The following is a 25,812-nucleotide window of genomic DNA, read 5'->3' as shown; positions in this document are numbered from 1 at the left end:
ACGGCACTGTGGAGGCAGGCTTTCATAAAGAACTCAATGTCACTCGGTCAGTGGCACAGTTGCCACAGCCTCTCTGCGTTTGTCAACGTGTCTCTGAGATCCACGTAACAGCACATAGGTCATTTATGAGCAAGAGTCAAAAGAAGAACACACATCTGTCGTACATCTGTAGGAACATTTCTACTGCAAACTGGGATTCTTTGTTAAAGGGCTTTGTAACGAGTGGCAACACAAATAGATTTCACGTGATTTGATAAATAATATCATTTTACTGAGCTGTGACATAAATTCACTCAGGCTATCGAAAAAAAAGAGAACCAATTATAACAACGTCTTTCAATTCTATCTCTCGTTTCCCTTTGTTTATTCAGAGCAGGGCTATTTGGAACAGATCATACACCCTTTCCCCTGCCTCTGTCCCCAGGACCGGGGTGTGTGAGCCTCCATGTTCCCCCTGTGATGATAAACGGCTGCTTATTCCATCATTCCAATTTGTAATTTTCTGAGCGCAGAGGTAGGACTGGGACAATTGATCAAATTGAGCAGCAACTTGAGCACCCCTCTTTCTCTCCCTCCCTCTTCCTTCTTCCATTCCCAAATACCCTCTTTAAATATTTAACTAGATTTATGAATGGTCACCATCTCCCATCTATTTATACCTCTTATATTGACAGGAAATACATTCATGGGCAGTCAGGAAGAGGAATTACATTTGGGTTTTCCTGGAGTGAAACCACAGGTTTGACGGAGTGCAGATGGCGTACTGTAGATGACTGCCAATCAGAACAGGAGTAAAGTTCAGACACTCTTGTCTTCATGTACTCCATCTTAGTTAAATGAACCCAGTCTAGGTGATGATGTAGTGTAGTGTAGTTCATGAATTGAAGGTCATACATTATTTCAAGTAATAATTGTAACCAAAATATCATGTTTTTCTTCCCTAACATCTGCTAGGATGTGACTAAAACATAGTGACATTTGTGAATAAACCATTGTAGCACTTATTTTTTTCTTCAGTTGTGATGTGTTGATTTGTATAGGCTCTGTTAGAACTATGTATTCATACATGTTAATTGAGTGAGGAGTCATCTGTTGATCGTGCATGCCGCTCTCAGAAAGCAGTGAGGTCAGCAGAATGCAGTGCCCCCGGGGATCAGATCTGACAGTCTCAGCGTTCATCAGCAGCAGACACTAGGCCTAACACCAGCCAGAGACACTGCAGAGTCGCCACCGTACTAGCCTCGGCTCTCTCAGGGGATGAGGCCCTTCGATCTGATTATTTGGGAAGGACAAAGTGCTTTTGTTGATGAAGAGCCACGCTGAAATCTGGGAGTTGAGAAATCAATGGGTTCCACGGGGCCCTGGAGCATTGATCACGGTGCACATTGACAATCCATGCCTTGGTTAGCTATGCAAGTGAATGAGGCAAAATTAGCCACTTGTGAAAGTTTTTATGCCATCTTGTTTTTTCCCTCGTCCTGTATGATTTGTATTGACAGGCCTGGCTCAGGCATGATTAATAATCTCCCGCTCTAAAGTTTGAGCTCCTGGCTGTGTGTCTGCTAGAGAGAAAAGAGACAAACAAAGTTTTCTGCCTCAGCCCCTGAGCTTGATACATGCCTTGCGAACATCTCGGTTTTTTAATTCCCTGTTTGGACCCTGTGTGAGTTGGGAAAAAATAGGTATTTCTGATAGTTTGCTGCAGAATCAATCGCTGGGCGCAGAGACACTCAAATCACTCAAATGAGGGTCTCTCATTATAGGGGGACGTTGTTTGTCCAGGAAGCCTTTTCCTAGCACCTTGTTAGAGATGTCCAATCCCCGTAATTGGATTCGTCTGTGTGAGTGGAGCCGGCATTGACAGACGCCTTCGACTGAGAGCCGCATAAATGACAAATGTTCCCCTCGTTTTAAAGCTGACCGTTTAAAGGCATGACATCTCGTTATTATCCCAGGGAAGGGGTTTGAAGGTTTTGGCGATCACACTGTTTAAATCCTGTCTACCTTCCTTGAGCAGTGAGTAAGAATTCATTCTATTAGGGGATGTTGGTGATGGGTAGCGTAGCACACAGCTGGTTTCTATTTTAATTGAGAACATCTTCACCCATGTTAACACGAAAAACAAAACTTCAAACATTTTACAGGCACACCTACGGAATGTCCTCTGTAATTCATTTTCAGATATGAAAACATCTGCTGAAAGACTCATCAGTTCAACACCAACATTCCAAACACAGGTGACTGCTTTCCTGTTCCTCGCGTTGTTATTGTTTTCTGAAACGAGTGGTGGTTTTGATGAACATAGCTGACAGATTTGCTTAGATCTGACGTAGTTGGACATGGTCTCGTAACACATGAGTCATGGCATCTGCATTGCATTTTGAATTAGATTCCTGTACAGACAAAGTTTGCACGTGCTTTGCGTAGGCGCGTGTTTGTTTATGTTGGTGTGAGGTCAATAACTAAAGGGACAGGAGGTCAAACACAACAGGTTCTGCTGTAGGAGAGCTATGTACAGTGGGGCAAAAAAGTATTTAGTCAGCCACCAATTGTGCAAGTTCTTAAAGAAGATGAGAGAGGCCTGTAATTTTCATCATAGGTACACATCAACTATGACAGACAAAATGAGAAGAAAAAAAATCCAGAAAATCACATTGTAGGATTTTTAATTATTTTATTTGCAAATTATGGTGGAAAATAAGTATTTGGTCAATAACAAAAGTTTATTTCAATACTTTGTTATATACCCTTTGTTGGCAATGACAGAGGTCAAACGTTTTCTGTAAGTCTTCACAAGGTTTTCCCACACTGTTGCTGGTATTTTGGCCCATTCCTCCATGCAGATCTCCTCTAGAGCAGTGATGTTTTGGGGCTGTTGCTGGGCAACGCGGACTTTCAACTCCCTCCAAAGATTTTCTATGGGGTTGAGATCTGGAGACTGGCTAGGCCACTCCAGGACCTTGAAATACTTCTTACGAAGCCACTCCTTCGTTGCCCAGGGGCGGTGTGTTTGGGATCATTATCATTCTGAAAGACCCAGCCACGTTTCATCTTCAATGCCCTTGCTGATGGAAGGAGATTTTCACTCAAAATCTCACGATACATAGCCCCATTCATTAATTCCTTTACACGGATCAGTCGTCCGGTCCCTTTGCAGAAAAACAGCCCCAAAGCATGATGTTTCCACCCCCTTGCTTCACAGTAGGTACAGTGTTCTTTGGATGCAACTCAGCATTCTTTGTCCTCCAAACATGATGAGTTGAGTTTTTACCAAAAAGTTCTATTTTGGTTTCATCTGACCATATGACATTCTCCCAATCTTCTTCTGGATCATCCAAATGCTCTCTAGCAAACCTCAGACGGGCCTGGACATGTACTTGCTTAAGCAGAGGGACACGTCTGGCAGTGCAGGATTTGAGTCCCTGGTGGCGTAGTGTGTTACTGATGGTAGGCTTTGTTACTTTGGTCCCAGCTCTCTGCAGGTCATTCACTAGGTCCCCCTGTGTGGTTCTGGGATTTTTGCTCACCGTTCTTGTGATCATTCATTTTGACCCCACGCGGTGAGATCTTGCGTGGAGCCCCAGATCGAGGGAGATTATCAGTGGTCTTGTATGTCTTCCATTTCCTAATAATTGCTCCCACAGTTGATTTCTTCAAACCAATCTGCTTACCTATTGCAGATTCAGTCTTCACAGCCAGGTGCAGGTCTACAATTTTGTTTCTGGTGTCCTTTGACAGCTCTTTGGTCTTGGCCATAGTGGAGTTTGGAGTGTGACTGTTTGAGATTGTGGACAGGTGTCTTTTATACTGATAACAAGTTCAAACAGGTGCCATTAATACAGGTAACGAGTGGAGGACAGAGGAGCCTCTTAAAGAAGAAGTTACAGGTCTATGAGAGCCAGAAATCGTGCATGTTTGTAGGTGACCAAATACTTATTTTCCACCATAATTTGCAAATAAATTCATTAAAAATCCTACAATGTGATTTTCTGGATTTTTTTTCTCATTTTGTCTGTCAATGTTGAAGTGTACCTATGATGAAAATTACAGGCCTCTCTCATATTTTTAAGTGGGAGAACTTGCACAATTGGTGGCTGACTAAATAATTTTTTTGCCACACTGTATGTACCAGGGCAGTGCTGGCCAGAACACAGTTACCGAAGGGGTGACTTTAATTCACTGATGTGTGGAGTAGGATGGGTGAGCAGGCACTAAAACCCAGACATTTCCATGGGGTGGATTTATTGGGTGGGAACCTGCTCATTTCCTGACATCGTTAGCTGATTAGGTGGCTGATGGCAGAGTAGAACCTTGCAGCTTGAGTGACCATGAGGAGTCAGCCAGCTCACAGCCAAAATAACGTGTTGTTTTTCCCTCAATGGGAAAATGTGAATACGTAATAACTAGTAAAAAAAAGTTACTATCACACGGGAGTTTACAATATGTTGAAGGTTTGTTTGCAAACTGCTATTTTTTGGATGAAAATAGCAATGTGTGAAATCTCCTCAAAATTATACAACAATTCTGAACATCACGGGTTCTAGTTTAACAAAACCAGTGATGTGGTAAATCTCAGTGCTGGTGGCAGCGCTACAGGTTCGGGAGTGTGTCAGTAATATGTGTTCTATTTTCACAACCAGAGCTGGACAAAAATAATGTCCAGTATAAATAAAAAACTGTTGACTGTTTTGCTGCTCATGATATTTTAACAGAACATTTGAGATGAACATTAGGCTACTGTGTACGGCCTCCGCTGGCAAAATCAATGCCATAACCAATTGTGTTACCGCTGAGACCAGTTTTTTTGTCGGTCTTAAGTATCCCGCTTGCGCTCACTGAAATTGGCATATAAGGACACACCTAAAATATTTCCACCCTCCCAACAGCGCAAGCCAACGTTACACAGGTAAAAATCTGAACCTGGCGTAATGGCTGGAAAATGCCATTGAACTAGGGTTTGCATGACGGAATTACAAACTAATGTGCGTTTGACACTTACCCCCAGTCTAAAATAGAACCATATAAGTGACATGATTTGGTTTTAGTGCTGTTTGTTGCTTTGTGGTCTTGCTGTTGAGTTGTGCTTTAGGAACTGCACACACATGTTTTAAAGTGATGAGCTGTCTTCCCACAGGCCATCTATCTTGTTTCCCTCCAGGAAGGTTCTTCCTGTGCACAGACTGATTTAACACCAGCTGTGTCAAAACTCACTGTTTCCTGTGAGAGGTGGAAGTGGAAAGGGCACACAGGAACAGAGTAGGTATGCAACAGGGTGGTGTGTGTGTGTGTGTGTGTGTGTGTGTGTGTGTGTGTGTGTGTGTGTGTGTGTGTGTGTGTGTGTGTGTGTGTGTGTGTGTGTGTGTGTGTGTGTGTGTGTGTGTGTGTGTGTGTGTGTGTGTGTGTGTGTGTGTGTGTGTGTGTGTGTGTGTGTGTGTGTGTGTGTGTGTGTGTGTGTGTGTGTGTGTGTGTGTGTGTGTGTGTGTGTGTGTGTGTGTGTGTGTGTGTGTGTGTGTGTGTTTCCAGAGAGGGATGATCTATGTGGATGTGTGTGTGAAGGACTGTGTCTTGCAGTAAGTCTCTGAGGCAAAACAATTAGGGATGGTGGATTGCAGATGCCGCTGGTTTCTATAATTATCTATTGTGAAATAATTGAACTATTTTTGTCTAATTCTCCATACAGGAAGAAACATGGCTACTTTTATTGTCGTAACCATGTTGTGTAAAATCTAGGACCTTACATTTGTACATTCATCTTTATGATTGAGACATATTATATGAATTAATCCCACGTTTCTCTCCACAACGCTGGCCCAATACATTCCACGTGGATAGCCAATGCTGCGTACATAAATATGGCATTTGGTGTTTCATTTCATTCTGACTTGCATTCAATGAAATAATACGATTCTTTAATACAGAGAACCTGCAAAACCCTCCATGTTGAATCCCTTTCCCTCCCCCCTTCTCCTACATCTTCAGCAGACCAGAGGTAATTCTGGTGAACGCTCCTTGCTGTTGCTATTAACTGCTTTATTGAACACAGCATCCTGTTTCCATGGCCATTTACATAAACAGAGAAGAGTACATATTAAAGAAGCAGCCAATGACTCATGACTGGTGGACCATGTGGCCCCTGGGTCTCCACCCCCCACTCCCCTCTTCCTCCTTCCCCTGACTCTTCCTCACTCTCCACTCTCACCCCCCCAAGAAAGGGCGCTATCCACCTTCCTCTCTACCTCTGCAATGCAAACTCTTACATTAAATTGTGATAGATGAACAACGGAGGCCATTCATACAAATCAATGACTTTAGTGTATGTGTCATTAGCCTGAGAGACGCAGGCAGCGGTCAGTGCTATAAATCAAGCGATGATCGGCCTGTCTGCGATCCAGCGTGCAGCTGCGCAACTGCACGCATTACAGAGGAGCAGTGAAAAGAGGAGGAAAGAGTGGAGAATGGTTAATATGTCTAAATGGAGTTACATACCTGCGACAAACTTTTAGGCAGAACTAGGGTCAGACAGTGAATTGGCTGCCCCTTTCGGTATATGAATCAACCATACACCAGGCCACCTAGCCAAACCAGGAGCCCAATGCCAATACCATCATCAGAAAGCCAGCCATCTAGAAACCCTAAGAGACAAGAGTCAATATGAGAGTCCTGAATGTCCGCCTCTCCTCCTCCTACACCACGACGGGGGAAATCATTTCCAACATTCACTAGGGAATATCTGATTTAATTGAGGTCTAATATTATTGGTAAAATGGTGGAGGAAAAGGATGTGGATAGAATGTCAGCCACATAGACGCTGAGAAAACCTTATCCAATTGCCCTAAAATGGTATTCTAATTGACATGCATCCGACGATATAGGATGCAGAAAACTATTACAGAACTATACAGAACTATTTGGCCTGTGAGGGTCAATTCTGAAGTGTGTGTAACTATGTATAAACATATTGTAAATATAAGGTGTATGTGGATCATAGTGGAAATAAAAGCGTACCAAACAAAAATGAATATTACATTTATAGATTAAATGACCGAGGGAGAGGAAAATAAACATTTCAGAGAGCTTCATTTGTCTACAATTTTGACAAACCGTTTTGGAACATCTACATAGTCAGTGTGGGGGCATTCTGCCAGAATTGGCAATACAGCCTGCATATTATGATTTCAACAAGGGTTTGCATTGAACTACAGCCAGACGGTTGATTTATAGAGAACGAGAAAAGCAAAACAATTTCATTTCCAATGGCCCAACTGAGTTTGTCAACAGATTTATACAATCAAAGTATTTTGTGGACATTTCCAGAATTGGCTAGAAAAGTTGTTTGAAGAGCCACTGCCCCTAAACAACAACTTCTCATTTATAAAACAGACTATGTGGCATCAATATGAGTCAGAAACATTGATTCTACTGTCCAAATTGACTACAACGTGTAAATAGGTGTTTTTTGGACATAAAGTCTGTCTCGCCCAGAACAGAGTTTTGTGAGACTTGTGGTTGTGACTGTGTCACAACGTAAATGAAGATTGGGTTTGTTTCAATCCTGCCCACATGCCCACAGCTGGCAGCACACAAGTAATCATCAACTACTTGTGTACTGTACATAAAAACTAAAAAACATAAAAACCAACCATAAATTGTAGAAATGTACAAACAAATATTGAACTCATTTATTGAGAAAACTAAAATAATATGAAAATATTGTCTCATTTACATTGTGCAATTTAATTGATGGTCCCTAACTAGCCCCGGAGATAGGCTATCCAAAATCAAACCAACTTTGCCACGGTCACACACCAGCCGGCTGAAGCTAATAGACAAAATAATTTGGCTAACTCTTCCCACCTGCGAACACACACAAGCGACACCCACCTTCAAACCCGGAAACCAACTCACGTTTGAATTCAGTCACGGCCGCTAGCGTTACTTAATGAACCAAATATAAAACGAGGCCATGTCGTGAAGTGCGGTCGCCCTTTAAGGTAAGTATTCCAAATTATAGGGGCAACAGGCTCAGCTGAGGATCTGAGCAGGCTCAAGGTGAAAGTGTAGACATTGTAACCTGGCAACCCTATGACCTGGCAACCCTAGCTCTCTCACTTCATCACTACAGAAACCCGTTCTACAACAGTTCCATAGTTACAGCAAGAGGCAGTGCAGCAGAGAATTCACCCTGGGGCATAATACAGTCCAAACACACTCATTAAAAACTTGCAGAATCCGGCGAAATGTGCAATGAATTATAGTCATGTGCATTTTTCCATTGCTCATATAGCAAGTGTACAATTAATTGCAAATTATACCATACTATTATTTACAGTCTTACATGCAGTATTGACCTCCCACATTTCACCCCAAACCAATAGCAAGTATCAAACAAAATGATAAAGCCCCGGTATAACAGAACTAAAAGGCAGTACACATTTTTGCATTTCAAACAATTGCTTTTTCATTTCCTTCATGTAAATGTATAAACAAAATATTGTTTACTTCAGTCCAATTGTATAAAGACAAGCTGTGCACAATAACTAGCCAAGGACATCCTAGGGGACAGTCTCTGCATTTGATTTGAAGAAATACAAAATAATTATCTGTTTATAAACAATGAAATACAAATGTTTCATCCCAGTTCGTTTAACAATTCTCCATACAATACAATTAACAGAAAAAAATCGAAGATATTGTCTTTTGGTTGAAATGAAGAGAAAAAAAATTAAATAGGATATCTGGTCATAATATGATCTCTGACTAACAAATGAATGTTAATGAGTGTCTAAATTTAATCTGGCAACATCGGGGCATATTAAAGCCCATAACCTCTTTAAATGTACCAATACCTTGCTTAATGTTTATACGGTGTTCATGATCGGTACCATTGTCTCTTCTGAGCTCCAGCCACACTGTGCAACCTGCTCTCTCCTCTGAGTGGGATCTGAGGCCTACAGCCTAGTGCTCTCATGATGTATGGCCTTTGACACCATTAGACAAAGGTATTATTAGCAGATTAGGCTGAGCAGGGACAGGGCCGATCTCCTAAAGAGTTCCAGTATTAAAATTACCCAGAGGCACCGTGAACCTTCCAATTACAGCACGCTCAGCCCTGCACACCCAGCAGGTCACGGATGAAAGCCAATAAATATTTTGAAGTGATCTGCATTGTACTGTAAAATACACGAGCCCACTGGGGCCAAGGCTGCCCCCTGTGCTCTTGGATGGGGCTCTGGGGACTGGGAACGAGGGGAGGGTTGAAGAGACAGAGAAAACTACAGAAAGACCCCGAAAAGACTGCTATGGGGGAAGCAATGTGGAGGGGGGAATACAGAGACCATACAATTTTGAGAAAGAGTAAGACCGGGACAGAGAAAGGAGAGACAGAGAGAGAGAGAGAGAGAGAGACTGAGGGAGAGAAATAGGGAGGAAAATAGAGAGAGAGATGCAGAGAGAAGAGAGAGACTAGCATAGACTGGGGGATTGTCTGTTTTATGAAGCTCCTCTGACTACCTGCCTGATTCTCCCTTCTCTTGTTTTGCTTTTATCATTTTAGTCTTGAAGGAGCCTAATTAGCCACTGCAGAGGGCCTCTCTCTCCTTGCCCTTAAATCAGTAATTGGTTTCAGTGCTGAGACTGTCAGGAAATTAACACATCATACCGTGACAGCTGTTCATTTTTTCCCTCTTGTTTGTCATGTGAATCGCCACTGATTTGCCAGAGAGCATAACAAATGACTGGTCTGTAATCATGGGCCACTCACTGGTGTGTAACTGTCTTCCTCTCCCATAAAGTGTGTGTGTGTGTGTGTGTGTGTGTGTGTGTGTGTGTGTGTGTGTGTGTGTGTGTGTGTGTGTGTGTGTGTGTGTGTGTGTGTGTGTGTGTGTGTGTGTGTGTGTGTGTGTGTGTGTGTGTGTGTGTGTGTGTGTGTGTGTGTGTGTGTGTGTGTGCGTGCGTGCAAGTGTGTGTGTGTGTGTGTCTATTTGTACTAGCTTTAGTTCTAGTTGAGTTCCTGTTCACAAACCCGAACCCAAGACTAGGCCTACATCACAAAGACATACATGCATTCTTGTATCTCTTCATTCAGCTCATTCTGAGTCAATCCTGTTAGAGCAGTATTGATTGGAGGATTAGCCTGATCACCAAGTCACTGATAACATGGTCATTAAAACATATGATAGCAATCAGATTAGGCTTGGGGCCAGCTCAAGGTTACAGACCATGTTCCCTGAAAAGTGATTTAAGCATACCACTAGACTAGTTAGCAACCAGCTTCCAGGTTGGATTTCAAGTGTATTGATTAGTTCAGACAAATGAGCTATTACCAACTACGCCAAGTTGATAAGCATGTGTCAAGAGATCCGACAGACATGTTTTTGTTTTTCAGTTTCTTCGCCGTGCAGAAGTCGTGGGGAGAGAGAGAAAGAGGTGTGTCTAAGACATCTATAAATCCCTCAAAAACTACAGCTGGATAAAGGCCCAAGTAACCTTTTCAGAGTCTCCCCCGTCAGCGGGATTTCCTGCACTTTTAAGAAATGAATTTCCCTTCTCTCTTCTCCCAACTGAATGTGCCACATACAGTGCCTTCAGAACGTATTCATACCATTTGACTTTTTCAACATTTTGTTGTGTTGCAACCTGAATTTATACGTAAAATAGATTGAATTGAGATTTGTTTGTCACTGGCCTACACACAATGCCCGATAATGTCAAAGTTCGATTATGTTTTGGGGTTATTTAAAAAAATAACAATAATATAAAATGAAAAGCTGAAATGTATTGAGTCAGTTAGTATTCAACACCTTTGTTATGGCAATCCTAAGTAAGTTCAGGAGTAAAAATGTGCTTAACAAGTCACATAATTAGTAGTGGTGGCTGCATCATGTTATGTAATAGTTAATAAGGACTGTAGAGTTTTTCAGGATAAAAAAGAAATGGCATGGACCTAAACACAGGCAAAATCCTAGAGGAAAACCTGGTTCAGTCTGATTTCCACTGGAATTCACTGTTCAGCAGGACAATATCCTAAAACACAGTGAATGTTCCTGTGTGACTGAGTTACAGTTTTGACGTAAATCTGCTAGAAAATCTATGGCAAGACTTGAAAATGGTTGTTTAGCAAAGATCAACAACCAATTTGACAGAGCTTGAATACTGAATAATGAAGAATAACGCAAAGCTCTTAAAGACTTACCCAGAAAAGCTCACAGCTCTAATCGCTGCCAAAAGTGATTCTAACATGTATTGACTCAGGCGGTGTGAATACTTAAATAAATTCGATTGTTCTGTATTTCTTTTTTTTTTTAAATGCGCTAGCATTTCTGAAAACATGTTTTTATTTTGGTGTATTGTGTGTAGATTGGAGAGAGCATTATTTTGAATTGATTTTGAATTCAGACTGTAAACACAACACAATGTAGAATACGTCAAGGGGTGTGACTACTTTCTGGAGGCACTGTATCACTGCGAGATGCCCTGACACAACTTTATAAAACATAGAAAAACAGATTTAATTCCACTGATGTGATTTCCTACTATTTCTCTCCTCTATTCATCCTCTTTTGTCTCGGTGACCGTATTTATAATCGGGGGGAGTGAAGGATACTCGGCAGCATTAGGTTCAGCGGGTTAGGATCCTAGTAGAAGGCCAGAAGGTCAGGGGCATCTGCACATGGGTACTTTTGGAGGTATCCTGAAGGTTGGGGATGATTCAGCACCCAGAGGTCATGCAGCACCCAGGGGTCATGAAGAACCCAGGCTCACTCTGGCACTGGGAGACCTGGCCCCATCTCAGCTCTGACACAGAGAGTCCATCACCTGGTTGGTACGTGTGAAAGGTGCTGAGGTCTCATTTCGACGCGTGTCTCTTATTCAATGACTTGTACTCTCATAGTCCACCTCTCTACTTCCTACCATTCACTGCTGCATCCTCACTTAAACATTTTTTTTTGTATTCTTTTTTATTTTATAATAAACCTTTATTTAACTAGGCAAGTCAGTTAAAAAATATATATTATTTACAATGTCGGGTTTGCCCTGCCAAACCCGGACGGCGCTGGACCAATTGTGTGCCGCCCTATGGTACTCCCAATCGCAGCCGGATGTGATGCGGCCTGGATGGATACATTTATACTGTACGTTATATTCAGAGCACAAATGTACAAAAACTGTAATTAAGATATTTTCTCCAATAAAAGTGACCACAGTTTAGAAGTGGTAAAAGGATATATTGAGTTATGAACAGTATTTTGGTTGGTTTTTACCTTACAAAAAGCCTTCAGAACAGAACACTGTATTTTGACAGTCCTTACTGACTGATAAACTACTGGAGCGAAGGCAGTACGACGTAACTTGTCCAATAAAGTCACAAAGGAAAAGTAAAGATAGACTAGTGTCCAGAGGAGCCCACGTCAACTCGCATGAATCAAGAGGTTGAGCGTTTAAACCGTGTGGGGATGCAAGGACAAACAAATCAAAAGGAAAAGAAAAATGTGTCATTCAGAAAAGATATCCACCTCTATAGACCGTTCCCTTAGGCCCCGGCTGTGTCTTTCAGTGTGTGTATAGTACACTCACTGCATCTGAACACTCTGCGAATAGAAAGAGTCTATTTGGACCTTGCAGACGTGTGCGTAGGCATGTGTAGACGTGCATGTGTGCATGCTGATGTGTGTGTGTATGTGTGTGTGACTGACAACCCGAGGGTACAAATACAGTTATACAAAAACAAAGAGGGGAGAAACACTGTGTGATATTTCTTGATTTTGACAAGCGCCCTGCCAAGGTGAAATTGTGTCTGATGCGCATCTGAGGCGCGCCTCTCCCGTTGCCTCGTACATGAAGTTAGTGTTGTTTTCTACCTCATCTCTTTTCAAATGTGGCGGAAGGCTGAGGAGAGGTGGGCTCTTGCGCCTCCGTGTTTTGCGAAATTGGACTGCCTCTCCCCATTATTGTAAACATCATCCCACCGACAAGCCTGCCGGTCGCTGTGGCGTTGGACGGGGCTGCCTTGGATATATCTGCTAAAACACATCCATTAGGTGCAAACTATTTTTGATTTACATGTTCAGACTTTTTTAAACTGTCACATCCACTCCCATTGTTGGGATCAGCTTGGCTGTGTCGTGGAGAGAGCAGTGGCTGTTTTTTTCCTCCAGAAAGGAAGGTCTGTCTCTTTCGGCACTGGCCACGGGGCACCAGGCAACCTCTGTGGCTCGGTAAACAACACTCCTCCAATCCCTCGCTGCAATGTCTACCTCATTACGCTATATGCAGAACTTAGTGACCTTAACGTCCATGCAGTCCGACTTCATCTGTCACACATGCAATTAATTCTATCCAAACCACGGATTGTAGCAGACCATTTAAAGTTTTAAAGTCATACTGTAATTTATATGGAGGAAGAAAAAGCATATGACACAAATACAATATCATATAAACATAAAATAAATAAAAATAAGCTCATTATGGGAGAGGGTAAAAAGTGAGAGAGGTGCAAATGTGTGTCTTTGTAATTAACAGGAGGTGATACAGCTTTTAAATCAGGGAAAATGAGACAATATCCTTAACTTTCTCTCTCTGTCTCAAGGGTTAGGATATCATTGAAGGTTTTAAGGTTATTAAAAGGTATGTCACAACATGTCCAATGCATAAAACAAATTCTAGGTGGTTCTAGGTTGTTTGAACAAAATGAAAGGAAAACTTGCTAATATTGAAGGTCAAGCATGTATATCAATGCAACATGTATATGAAATGCTATACTTTACCTCACTAAATATATTTGATGTTATCAGACATTCATTTATTGTCACATATAGGGACTAATGAGTGAACTACAGTAAATGAACGTGTGAACGAGCAAAACAATGTTTTTGTGAAATAACTGAATTTCATATACAAATACTTTCTGTAGACTTATGAGCTTTTAAGATTCAAAGATTTCTGCACTAGCTTTTTAAACACTTACATTACACAAATATGCTTTTTTTTGTTATTGAACAATTTTACATTCTGTCATAAGAAGCTCCCATCCTCCATAGCCTCACTTATCCCAGTGCCTGTGGATGAGCTGGAAGGTGCTACGTCATCTTCACTTGCAAAGACTTTATGAATCAGAGCGATTTCATAAAAGTCCCATTGTATGTGGATTTACTGATGTTCTGGCTTATGCTACAAATATATCTCATAGGTGTGAATGTCGCCAGTGGCTGGACTCATAAAGAACGGAGCTGTGATATGGATTGTGTATGGAGGGTATTTGCACAGACCGACAATATGGGTTATTTTTTGTCTGCCTCTTATGGCATGACTATATAAAGATACTCATTCATGGATTATGTACTTACTGTTTTAGATATATATATATTTTAATAGACATTTTGACAGAACGTTGTGACAGTTTAGTTAATATCTGAGGATATGAAGAGATAGTAGATGTTGCTTAAACAAGCACTAAAATACGAACATGATTTGTTTTTAATTGTTTTTGTATTGCCTGAAGTGTTTTGTGTTTATCTGTTTACATTATTTTTTAAATCAATTTTGAATTAACAGTTAATTACATTAGAAGATATAGACCTACAATTATATTGCATTGTACCGAATGAGGTAAGCAATAGAATCACTGTTTCACAAAAAGCAGAACATTGGAGAGAACACAAGTCATCTTTAAGTACATATTATGTAGGCTATTACTGTATTTCAAAAAATCTATGATTACAGTCTTTTTTTTCTAAATAAGAGTATATTACACCATTCATCAACCGTGGATGAGCTGGTGACTTGCCTTCCCAGTTTCATTCATCATGATTACAGTGGAGATCATTCCTAGTTTGTGTCTTAGGTCAGGCCGCCGCCACTACCTCATCTGACTGTTTACCACAGTCTCAAGTGGATCTGTTCTGTTCCCCTCCACGTCAGCCCTGACTGACACACAACATGCACGCTTTCGTTCTCCACAATATGCTCTCATGCTGCTATACTGTTTGATAGTACACAACAAAAATACACTCCTCCGTGCATCTCTTGCGAGGGGGTGGTTGGAAGGCGGAGAATGTCAACATCACGGACACCTGTGAAGTCCCACGGCATGATGAGGAGGGAATTGTTGTTGTCTGAGTTTAGACGATTACTCAGGGCCAGATGTGAGAGGATGCAGGAGGAGCTGTCTGGAACAAATTAGGGGAGCGATTTTATTTGCTGTTTTTGCTTAATTATTTTCCATTCATAAAAAAAGACCTGCCGCCGTTGCTATACAAGGTCTATATTTTGTTGGTGCTTACCTGTCTATTGTCCGAAGTGATGTTACTGAATATCTTCCATGTGTCATGCTATCCCCTTTCCCTTTTCTCCCCCTCCCCTGCTCCATCACAGGACTAGGAGAAAAACATGGGCAGCACTGTGTCGCCAGTCCCCATGTCAAAGTGTTTATTATCCACATCAGCTCTGATACTTATCTGCTGTTCTGGGATCAGCCCCTCTGCCCTCAGTTCTGGTTTACATTGCATCATTTTAAATAAGACATTCTGGCATTGGGCAGCTACCGCCAAACCCCCCCCCCCCTCCCAAAAACTCAATACAGACGCACACATGTACGCATGCACAAGCATGCACATACACACACACACACACACACACACGCACGCACGCACGCACGCACGCACGCACGCACACACACACACACACACACACACACACACACACACACATCCAGCCCCCACCTCGAATCTCACTTTAAGACGGATTGGGATGTTGCTAATTAGAGGGATATGAGTACAGCCTGGTGTCTGGATTAATCTGGCCCAATCTCCATCTCACAATGTTCAGTAATGCCTGTCATTACCACCAAACTATGGCACACACTGTACCTTTCCTATTACAAATATATATCTCTCTCCCCCTCTCCATCTCTCTCTCTCTCCCTCTCTCTCTCTCTCTCTCTCTCTCTCTCTCTCTCTCTCACTCAGCAGGTTCTGTCCATAGAGATGGTCAGCTGAGGACCAAGACGGCTGGGTCTAGTCACAGCTGACCACATACAGTCCATATCATAAGTATTCACTCTCTTTGGATGTGGTATTAAAATGGATTTAATTGTCTATTATTTTTGTATCTACACAAAAACACTCTCTAATGTAAAAGTAAATTAATTCAATGAATGAAAAATGAAAAGCTAATATTATAAACATATTTGGCAGCGATTTTAGCTGTGAGTCTTTTGGGGTAAGTCTCTTAACGTTTTGCACACCTGTGCCATATTTGCCCATTATTCTTTAAAAAAAATATTCAAGCTCTGTCAAGTTGGTTGTTGTTAGACAGACATTTTCAAGTCTTGCCATAGTTTTTCAAGCAGATTTAAGTCAAAACTGTAACTAGGCCACTCAGGTACATTCACTGACTTCTTGGTAAGCAACTGAAATGTAGAGTTGGCCTTGTGTTTTAGACTATTGCCCTACTAACAGGTTAATTTGTCTCCCAGTGTCTGGTGGAAAGTAGACTGAACCAGGTTTTCCTCTAGGATTTTGCCTGTGGTACGGTCCATTCTGTTTATTTTTATCCTGACAAACTCCCTAGTCCTTGAAGATGAGAAGTCTACCCATAACATGATGCAGCCACCATCATGCTTGAAAATATGGAGAGTAATATTCAGTATCACCTGTTTAGTCCCTTGTTGCAAACATGATGCATGTTTTGCTATTTTTGTCCTATACAAGCTTCCTTCTTTTCGCTCTGTCATGTGGGTTAGTATTGTAACTACAATGTTGTTGATCCATCCTCACTTTTTTTTCAAAAATCACAGCCATTAACTACCATGTTGTTGTGTTACTACCATGTTGTGTTCATGTTGCGTTGCTACCACGCTGTGTTGTCATGTGTTGCTGCCTTGCTTTGTTGTTTTCTTAGGCCTCTCTTTATGTAGTGGTGTGTTGTCTCTCTTGTCGTGATGTGTGTTTTGTCCTATATTTTTATTACATTTTTTATTTTTAATCCCAGCCCCCGTCCCCGCAGGAGGCCTTTTGGTAGGCCGTCCTTGTAAATAAGAATTTGTTCTTAAGTGACTTGCCTCATTAAATAAAGGTGAAATACAAATAAAAACTGTGTTACTGTTTTAAAATCACCATTGACTTCATGGTGAAATCCCTAGAGTGAGTGGGGAATATGATGATATTGAAAAAACAAAACATTTGCGAGGCATTGGAAAAGCCTCCTCGTCTTTGTGGTTGAATCTGTGCTTGAAATGCACTCCTCGACTGAGGGACCTTACAGATCAATGTATGTGTAAGGCACAGAGATGGGGTAGTCATTCCAAAATCGTGTTAACCCCTATTGCACACAGAGTGTGTCCATGATACTCACTATATTGTAACGGCTTTCTTCTGTGGACGAAGGATCGGACCAAAGCGCAGCGTGGTTAGTGTTCAACATGTTTAATAAAGACAATAAACATGAACACTACAAAATGCCAAAACAACAAATGTGAAAAACCGAAACAGTCCTATCTGGTGCATAGACACAAAGACAAAAGACAGGAAATAACCACCCACAAAACCCAACACAAAACCTAAATATGGTTCCCAATCAGAGACAATGACTAACACCTGCCTCTGATTGAGAACCATATCAGGCCAAAAATAGAAATGGGAAAACTAGACACAATATAGAATGCCCACTCAGCTCACGTCCTGACCAACACTAAAACAAAGAAAACACAAAATAACTATGGTCAGAACGTGACAGTACTCCCCCGCAAGGTGCCGACCCCGGCCGCAAAACCTGAACCTATAGGGGAGGGTCTGGGTGGGCATCTATCCGCGGTGGCGGAGGACGTGGACCCCACTCCACCATAGTCTTTGTCCGCTTTAGTCTCCTCCTAGGAACGGCGACCCTTGCCGCCAACCTAGGACTGGCAACCCTACTAAAGGGCCCCACTGGACTAAACAAACTCCTCCGGACTGAGGGGCAGCTCCGGACTGAGGGGCAGCTCAGGACTGAGGGGTAGCTCAGGACTGAGGGGTAGCTCAGGACTAAGAGGTAGCTCAGGCTGGTTGACGGCTCTGGCGGCTTCTGGCTGACTGATGGCTCTGGTGGCTCCTGGCTGACTGGCGGATTCTGTTTGACTGGCGGATCCTGGCTGACTGGCGGCTCTGGTGGATCCTGGCAGACTGGCGGCTCTGGCGGCTCCTGGCAGACTGGCGGCTCTGGCGGCCTGGCCTCTCTCGCTCTCCGGTAAGCACAGGAAGTTGGCGCAGGTCTCCTACCTGGCTTCGCCACACTCCCTGTGTGCCTCCCCCCAAGACATTTTTGGGGCTGCCTCTCGGGCTTCCTACCGCGCCGCCGTGCTGACTCCATTCGCCGGTATCCCTCCTCACACTGCTCCAGAGTATCCCAGGTGGGCTCCGGTACTCTCCCTGGGTCGACCGCCCACCTGTCTATCTCCCCACCTCCCAAGTAGTGACACAGTCCAGATCTCACTCCCATGTCCAGAAATCCTGACTTCGCTGCTGCTGCCCATTAACACGCCGCTTGGTCCTTTTGTGGTGGGTGGTTCTGTAACCTTCTTCTGTGGACGAAGGATCGGACCAAAGCGCAGCGTGGTTAGTGTTCAACATGTTTAATAAAGACAATAAATGTGAACACTACAAAATACCAAAACAACAAATGTGAAAAACCGAAACAGTCCTATCTAGTGCATAGACACAAAGATAGAAGACATGAAACAACCACCCACAAAACCCAACACAAAACAGGCTACCTAAATATGGCTCCAGATCAGAGACAATGACTAACACATGCCTCTGATTGAGAACCATATCAGGACAAACATAGAAATGGGAAAACTAGACACACAACATAGAATGCCCACTCAGCTCACGTCCTGACCAACACTAAAACAAAGAAAACACAAAAGAACTATGGTCAGAACGTGACATATATTATTAGACTCCTGAATGTATTTAGACTTGCCATACAAAAGGGGTGAATACTTGTTTAACAAAGACATTTTCGTTTTTTTTTAAACATCATTTGTAAAAATTTTAAGAATTTATTTTGTTTAGATGTGACAAAAAAATTGAAATTATATACATTTTTATTCCACGTTGTAACGCAACAAACTGTGAACTCGGTGAAAACGTATGATATGCGCTGTATAATGTCAGATAATATTGAATGTATCCTGTGAATACGGTACATCATAATTGACCACAAACTTTACTTACTTATCTAATCCATTATTGTCTTTCTTAAACAGATTCAAGCACAAAACAGTTTACAGAACAACATATATATATTTTTTTTTTACAAATAAAAAACAAAATTTCATCAGTACAATACATATATCATTTGTGTATGTAGGCCTACTCTTGTCTATATACAATCTTTACTGGCTAGAGGGCAGTCTTACAGAATAAGCCTCAGAAAATCATTGAACATTATATACCACTGTATCAATCAATTCCTTTTCCATCTACCCTACATGAAGGTGTATGAAGGAATATGTCTCTCAAATCTACTCCTCACCAAAAGCCTGCTATGCTGTCTTCAATCTGCAATGCAAAACTAACCTCTGTTTAATCTAAGAGGGCCTCGATGAAGAGCCTGTGACAATGCGAGAGTTCAAATCCTGTTTGCCGTTCAATTATATTTCCTTGTTTGGGCTGTCCTTGAAGGGAAGCCGTCGCTCTTCCAGCTCTCTCCACACTATCCCGCTCTGTAATGAATGGCAACGCGAGACTCGGAGCACAGAGCAGAGAGGCGGGATACTGTGTGTGTGTGTGTGTGTGTGTGTGTGTGTGTGTGTGTGTGTGTGTGTGTGTGTGTGTGTGTGTGTGTGTGTGTGTGTGTGTGTGTGTGTGTGTGTGTGTGTGTGTGTGTGTGTGTGTGTGTGTGTGTGTGTGTGTGTGTGTGTGTGTGTGTGTGTGTGTGTGTGTGTGTGTGTCTGTATGTGTGTATGTGTGTCTGTGTGTGTGTGTGTGTGTGTGTGTGTGTGTGTGTGTGTGTGTGTGTGTGTGTGTGTGTGTGTGTGTGTGTGTGTGTGTGTGTGTGTGTGTGTGTGTGTGTGTGTGTGTGTGTGTGTGTGTGTGTGTGTGTGTGTGTGTGTGTGAGAAAAGAGAATGATGCTTTGCCGCCTGTTGGGCAAAATTACTTTCTATTTGATGTGAAGGCCAGTGTGTGAAGGAGGATTTGAAAATGTCTAATGCTGATTGTGATTGCTAAGCAGAGTCAGCCCATTATATCATTGAATCTTTGTTAAGCAGCCCTTGAGAGCGCCTGACAGCATAATTAATCTTACCTTATGAACAAAGAAACCAGCTCAATAGCACTGAGGACGCTTATTAAAAATACTAAACACACTCTCCATTTAAAGGATAGCCTTTTTGAAATTGCAGGAGAGGTGTCTATCTTTTAGTTTTTTCTTTTTTCGTCTGGAAGTGAAATGATATGAGTGGGGGAGGGATCGTTGTGTGGCAGAATGATGAATCATCACGTGCGACAATAAAACATATGAAACAATAATACCGTGCACCATAAAGCAGAGCAAATTATTTTAATTAAAAATGGTTTCGAATTTTTCATTATCTACTTCATCTAGTGCACTGGAAAATGAGGATACGATGAATGGTGTGTATATACACATTCCCATTCCTCCCAACAATTACACAATTTATTGAATAGAATGGATATATATATATATATATTTTTGTTTTGTTTTTTTGTTTAAATGTATACTTTTCAACTATTTAAATCATACTACTGGAAACACATTATCCAAGCAATGACAGTAATTATAGTGGTAGTACCATACTACATATTGATGTCATGTGTGAGTGAACAATAAATAGGCTGACCAAAACACTGCAAATGTTTGCAATCATGTCCAGGAAGTGAGAATGTTATGGAGCATGGCGTCTTTACATAGAGTTTATGAATGTTGATACTGCAGTTGTTTTTAGCCTGGAAAGGACTACATCAGACACTGTACCACAAGCCATAAAAAGCCCAAATAACTTCAGGTCAAAGAGGGTTGACCCTCATGACTAAACTAAGAAAGCCAGCGAACAGGTCAAGTTTCGCCTGGCCGTTTTTAGGCGGAGAGGTGGTTGTGCTTCTTTGAGGCTCCTACTGCCCCTCCTCCTGGTCCACAAGAGAACCAGGCCCAGCCACTTAGTCCACCAGGACCTCTTAAACACCACTTCTCTGGGGTTGGAGTGATCTGGGCCAGGGGGTGGAGAATATTAATTTAGCAGAAACACAAGCTCAGGAGAAACATACAAGCCAGAGCGATCAGACTTGCAACCGCAGAATCATTTTAATATATTCCCTGTGCTACTTGTGAATATTAATAAAATATGAATTATTAATTTTGCCTTTGGCAGGGCAAGATATACTAGTTTTAATTAGTGTACTGTACTCTTATACAATTAAAAAATAATTGATGTCCATATAGAAAGGCGTTTTCTATGATCACCTTGATTGTTGTTGTCAACACAGTCTGCAGTAAGATGCTTGCCTCCCTGTTTTCTTGTCCACTCTGCATTGATGGTACATTCTTGGGTCAACCCATCCACAATAATTTACATAAAGAACATAGAAGCTACATAATGAGACATTTTAAATGATACACATAACAGACTTACACTCTTAGGAAAAAAGGGTTCCAAAAGGGTTCTTCAGCTGACCCAATAGGAGAACCTATCATGGATCAAGGTAAGACCCAGATACAGACTGTCGAAGTAACACTGTTTATTGTAGCAACAGGGGCAGAGAAAGACAGGTCCAAGGCAGGCAGGGGTCCAGCGTAAGGCAAAGGTACAGGACGGCAGGTGGACAGGGACAGGCAGGGTTCAGTAATCCAGAGGTGGAGCAAAGGTACAGGACAGGCAAAGGTCAAAACTGGGAAACTAGCAAAGAGAGGCTGGGAAACGAGCTGACAGGAGAAACGCTGGTAAGCTTGAACGAACAATACGAACTGGCAACAAACAGACAGAGAACACAGGTGTAAAAACACGGGATCATTTGGAAGATGGGCAACACCTGGAGGGGGTGGAGACAAGCACAAGGACAGGTGAAACAGATCAGGCGTGAAAGATCCTTTTTGGTTCCAGGTAGAACCCGTTTTGGTTCCAGGTAGAACCCTTTATGGAAAGGGTTCTACATGGAACCCTAAAGGGTTCTACCTGGAGCCAAAATAGTTATACCTGGAACCAAAAAGGGTTCTTCAAAGCGTTATCTTATGGGGACAGCCAAAGAACTTTTAGGTTCTAGATAGCACTTGTACACCGATAGTGTATAGAATATTGTGATGATGAGAAACGGCCTATATGCACGTTCAACAACAAGGCTTAAGGATAATGAGTCCCACTTGTGATCTTACAGGGCTAATATATTGTCAATACAGTTATGTAAATCATTGATAGTTACAAAATGTGTATACTACATACTACATCTGTATGCAGTCTTTAACAGCAACACACCTAGAGTACATACATCTAGTTTGTGTTCTACACAGCATGTGTTTCACAGGAGGTTGGTGGCACCTTAATTGGGGAGGACGGGCTCGTGGTATTAGCTGGAGCGGAATTGGTGGAATGGTATCAAATAAATCAATGCCAATCCATTTACTGCGTTCCGGCCATTATTATGAACCGTCCTCCGCAGCCTCGACTGATGTGTTGTAGTCCATGTGACTTCTGTAACCCTTTCCCAACATCTTTGTATAAAGGCATGTGCGTATGTGCCGTTTGCCTGTGCATGCACATTCTGAATGTGTGTGTATGGTTGCTTTGGTATGTTTGTCTCTTTGCCTCCCTCTCTGCATGGCGAAGTGGCAGATGGATGTTTGAGAAGCAGGAAATCTGCTCCTGTCCATGTCAGTTCTGCTCCAAAGAGCAGTGATAACTGAATAATAATCCTGATAGTGTGCCCTCTCCCTCTATCTTTCTCCTTCTCTGTCACAGCCTTTATCCTTCTGTCTCCTTATCACATGCACAGACTCTGGCCCTTCTTAGCAAATTACTATGCTTAAATTAAAGAGGACTTGAGTGACACAGCTCTCAGGATTGATAGAGCTCAGGGATCTACAAACACTGCTATCCCACTGGACTAAAACTGGTTGACTTGTTTCCACGTCATTTCAACCAAAACAACTCAATGATATAATCAACATTTTTGGGGGTTGAAATTACATGAAACAACGTTGATTCAATCTGTTTTGGTCCAGTGGGATAGCAGGGTTTGATCCTTGACCTCTATAAATAGTGAGAGCAGTGTCACTCAAGTCCTCTTTAATTTAAGCATGGTAATTTGGTAAATCAGTGTGGACAACTGATTGGATTTGAAAAAAGTGATCTATGTATTTCATATTTTATCACCCAACTTTGAACCTAAATCCAATGACATGGTGACATTTTTGTTGATTTCACATTGAATTCACGTTAGCTGACAACTCAACCTGTATATCGAAACTAGACGTTGAACTGACATCTGTGCCCAGTGGAAATGTACTCCTAGAGTCGATGTTCACACCCACACGGAAATCTAATAAGGATAACTAAACAATCTCTATCTGTCTAAGCTCGAGGCATCTGCCGATGTTGGCCTTCTTCATCTCTAGTGAAAGGTGGCAGAGCAACAGCAGTGTTTGACAGACCAGGAGATTGTCACAAAAACGTCTGAACAGTTTGGGATAGGATCATCTGTGGAAAGATGAAACTCTCACGGACATGATGGTGTTCTCCGTTTTGCTTTACATCCCCCACAAGTGTCACAGGACTCGTCTGAAGGTAACCCAGTAATGGGACACAAAACAAATGGAAGTGGATAGGGCATTTCCATGTAAAATGTATACGTTTTTTCCATGATAAAGAAAAGTATACACTACTGGTCAAAAGTTTTAGTTTTTTTTTTTTCAATTAAAAAAAAAAACGATTTTCTACATTATAGAATAAGAGTGAAGACATCAGCACTATGAAATAACACATATGGAGTCATGTAGTAACCACAAAAGTGTTAAACAAATGAAAATATATTTTATATTTGAGACTTTTCAAAGTAGCCACCCTTTGCCTTGATGACAGCTTTGCACACTCTTGGCATTCTCTCAACCAGCTTTGTGAGGTAGTCACATGGAATGCATTTCCATTAACAGGTGTGCCTTCTTAAAAGTTCATTTGTGGAATTTCTTTCTCTCTTAATGCGTTTGAGCCAATCAGTTGTGTTGTGACAAGGTAGGGGGGGGCATACAGAACATAGCCATATTTGGTAAAAGACCAAGTCCATATTATGGCAAGAACAGCTCAAATAATCAAAGAGAAACGACAGTCCTGACCGTCATTACTTTAAGACATACAGAACATTTCAAGAATTTTGAAAGTTTCTTCAAGTGTAGTCGCAAAAACCATCATGCACTATGATGAAACTGGCTCACATGAGGACCATCACAGGAATGGAAGACCCAGAGTTACCTCTGCTGCAGAGGATACGTTCATTAGAGTTACCGGCCGCAGAAATTGCAGCTCAAATAAATTCTTCACAGAGTTCAAGTAATAGAAACATCTCAACATCAACGGTTCAGAGGAGACTGTGTGAATCAGGCCTTCATGGTCAAATTGCTGTAAAGAAGAGACTTGTTTGAGCCAAGAAACATGAGCAATGGACATTAGACTGGCGGAAATGTGTCCTTTGTTCTGGAGTTCAGATTTGAGATTTTTGGTCCCAACCGCTGTGTCTTTGTGAGACGCGATGTGGGTGAACGGATGATCTCTGCATGTGTGTTTCCCACCATAAAGCATGGAGGAGGAGGTGTTATGGTGTGAGGGTGCATTGCTGGTGAACTGTCTGTGATTTATTTAGAATGCAAGGCACACTTAAACAGCATGGCTGGCACAGCATTCTGCAGCAATACGCCATCCCATCTGGTTTGTGCTTAGTGGGACTATATTTTGTTTTTCATCAGGACACCTCCGGGCTGTGTAAGGGCTATTTTACCAAGAAGGAGAGTGATGGCGTGCTGCATCAGATGACCTGGCCTCCACAATTCCCCGACCTCAACCAAATTGAGATGGTTTGATATGAGTCGGACCGCAGAGTGAAGGAAAAGCAGCCAACAATTGCTCAGCATATCTGGGAACTCCTTCAAGACAGCTGGAAAAGCATTCCAGGTGAAGCTGGTTGAGAGAATGCCAAGTGTGCAAAGCTGTCAAGGCAATGGGTGATTACTTTGAAGAATCTAAAATATGAAATATATTTTGATGTGTTTTACACTTTTTGGGTTACTACAAGACTCCATATGTGCTGTTTCATGGTTGTGATGTCGTCACTATTATTCTACAATGTAGAAAATAGTAAAAAGAAAGAAAAACCCTTGAATGAGTAGGCATTTTAAAACTTTTGACCGGTAGTGTATATGTTTTCTGAGCTTTCTTATATCTCTCAGTTATAGGACAGGTATTTCACAAATACTTCCTCTTGATTTATTCTTAGACTCTCTGTTTTTCCATGTATGAATCAGATATTCAATGCATTTCTATGGGCTAAATAAAACTGAGGCAGACTTCAAAGAATGACTCCTCTTCAGTGATTGCAATTTTACTTCTGAGGGACACAGAAGTAAAAGAGAGAGAGAGAGAGAGAGAGAGAGAGAGAGAGAGAGGCACAGCTTACATTCATCAGGTTTGGTGAGGTGAAGCTGTGCCTCTCTCTCTCTCTCGTCTGTAGTTATCTCTCTCCATCTCTCTCTCTCTCTCTCCATGGATTAAGCTGCAGGAGGCCACTTGTATATCATGTGACTCACTGCCATCAGCACCTTCACATGTAAATTCA

At 41.9% G+C, this 25,812-nt stretch overlaps 1 long non-coding RNA gene across 1 annotated transcript in view; it reads left to right on the top strand.

The window, feature by feature from the left end:
• Positions 1 to 16,846, top strand: part of LOC124035840 — a 65,192-nt gene extending 48,346 nt beyond the window's left edge. The window contains exon 3 of the long non-coding RNA XR_006838805.1: positions 15,966 to 16,846. This is a non-coding gene — a long non-coding RNA (uncharacterized LOC124035840). The remainder of the gene's footprint in view (positions 1 to 15,965) is intronic.
• Positions 16,847 to 25,812: the final 8,966 nt, after the last annotated feature.

Source organism: Oncorhynchus gorbuscha, linkage group LG05 (assembly GCF_021184085.1).
Source record: "Oncorhynchus gorbuscha isolate QuinsamMale2020 ecotype Even-year linkage group LG05, OgorEven_v1.0, whole genome shotgun sequence".
NCBI classification, from domain to species: Eukaryota; Metazoa; Chordata; class Actinopteri; order Salmoniformes; family Salmonidae; genus Oncorhynchus; species Oncorhynchus gorbuscha.
This window is presented reverse-complemented; position numbering and strand designations above follow the sequence as displayed.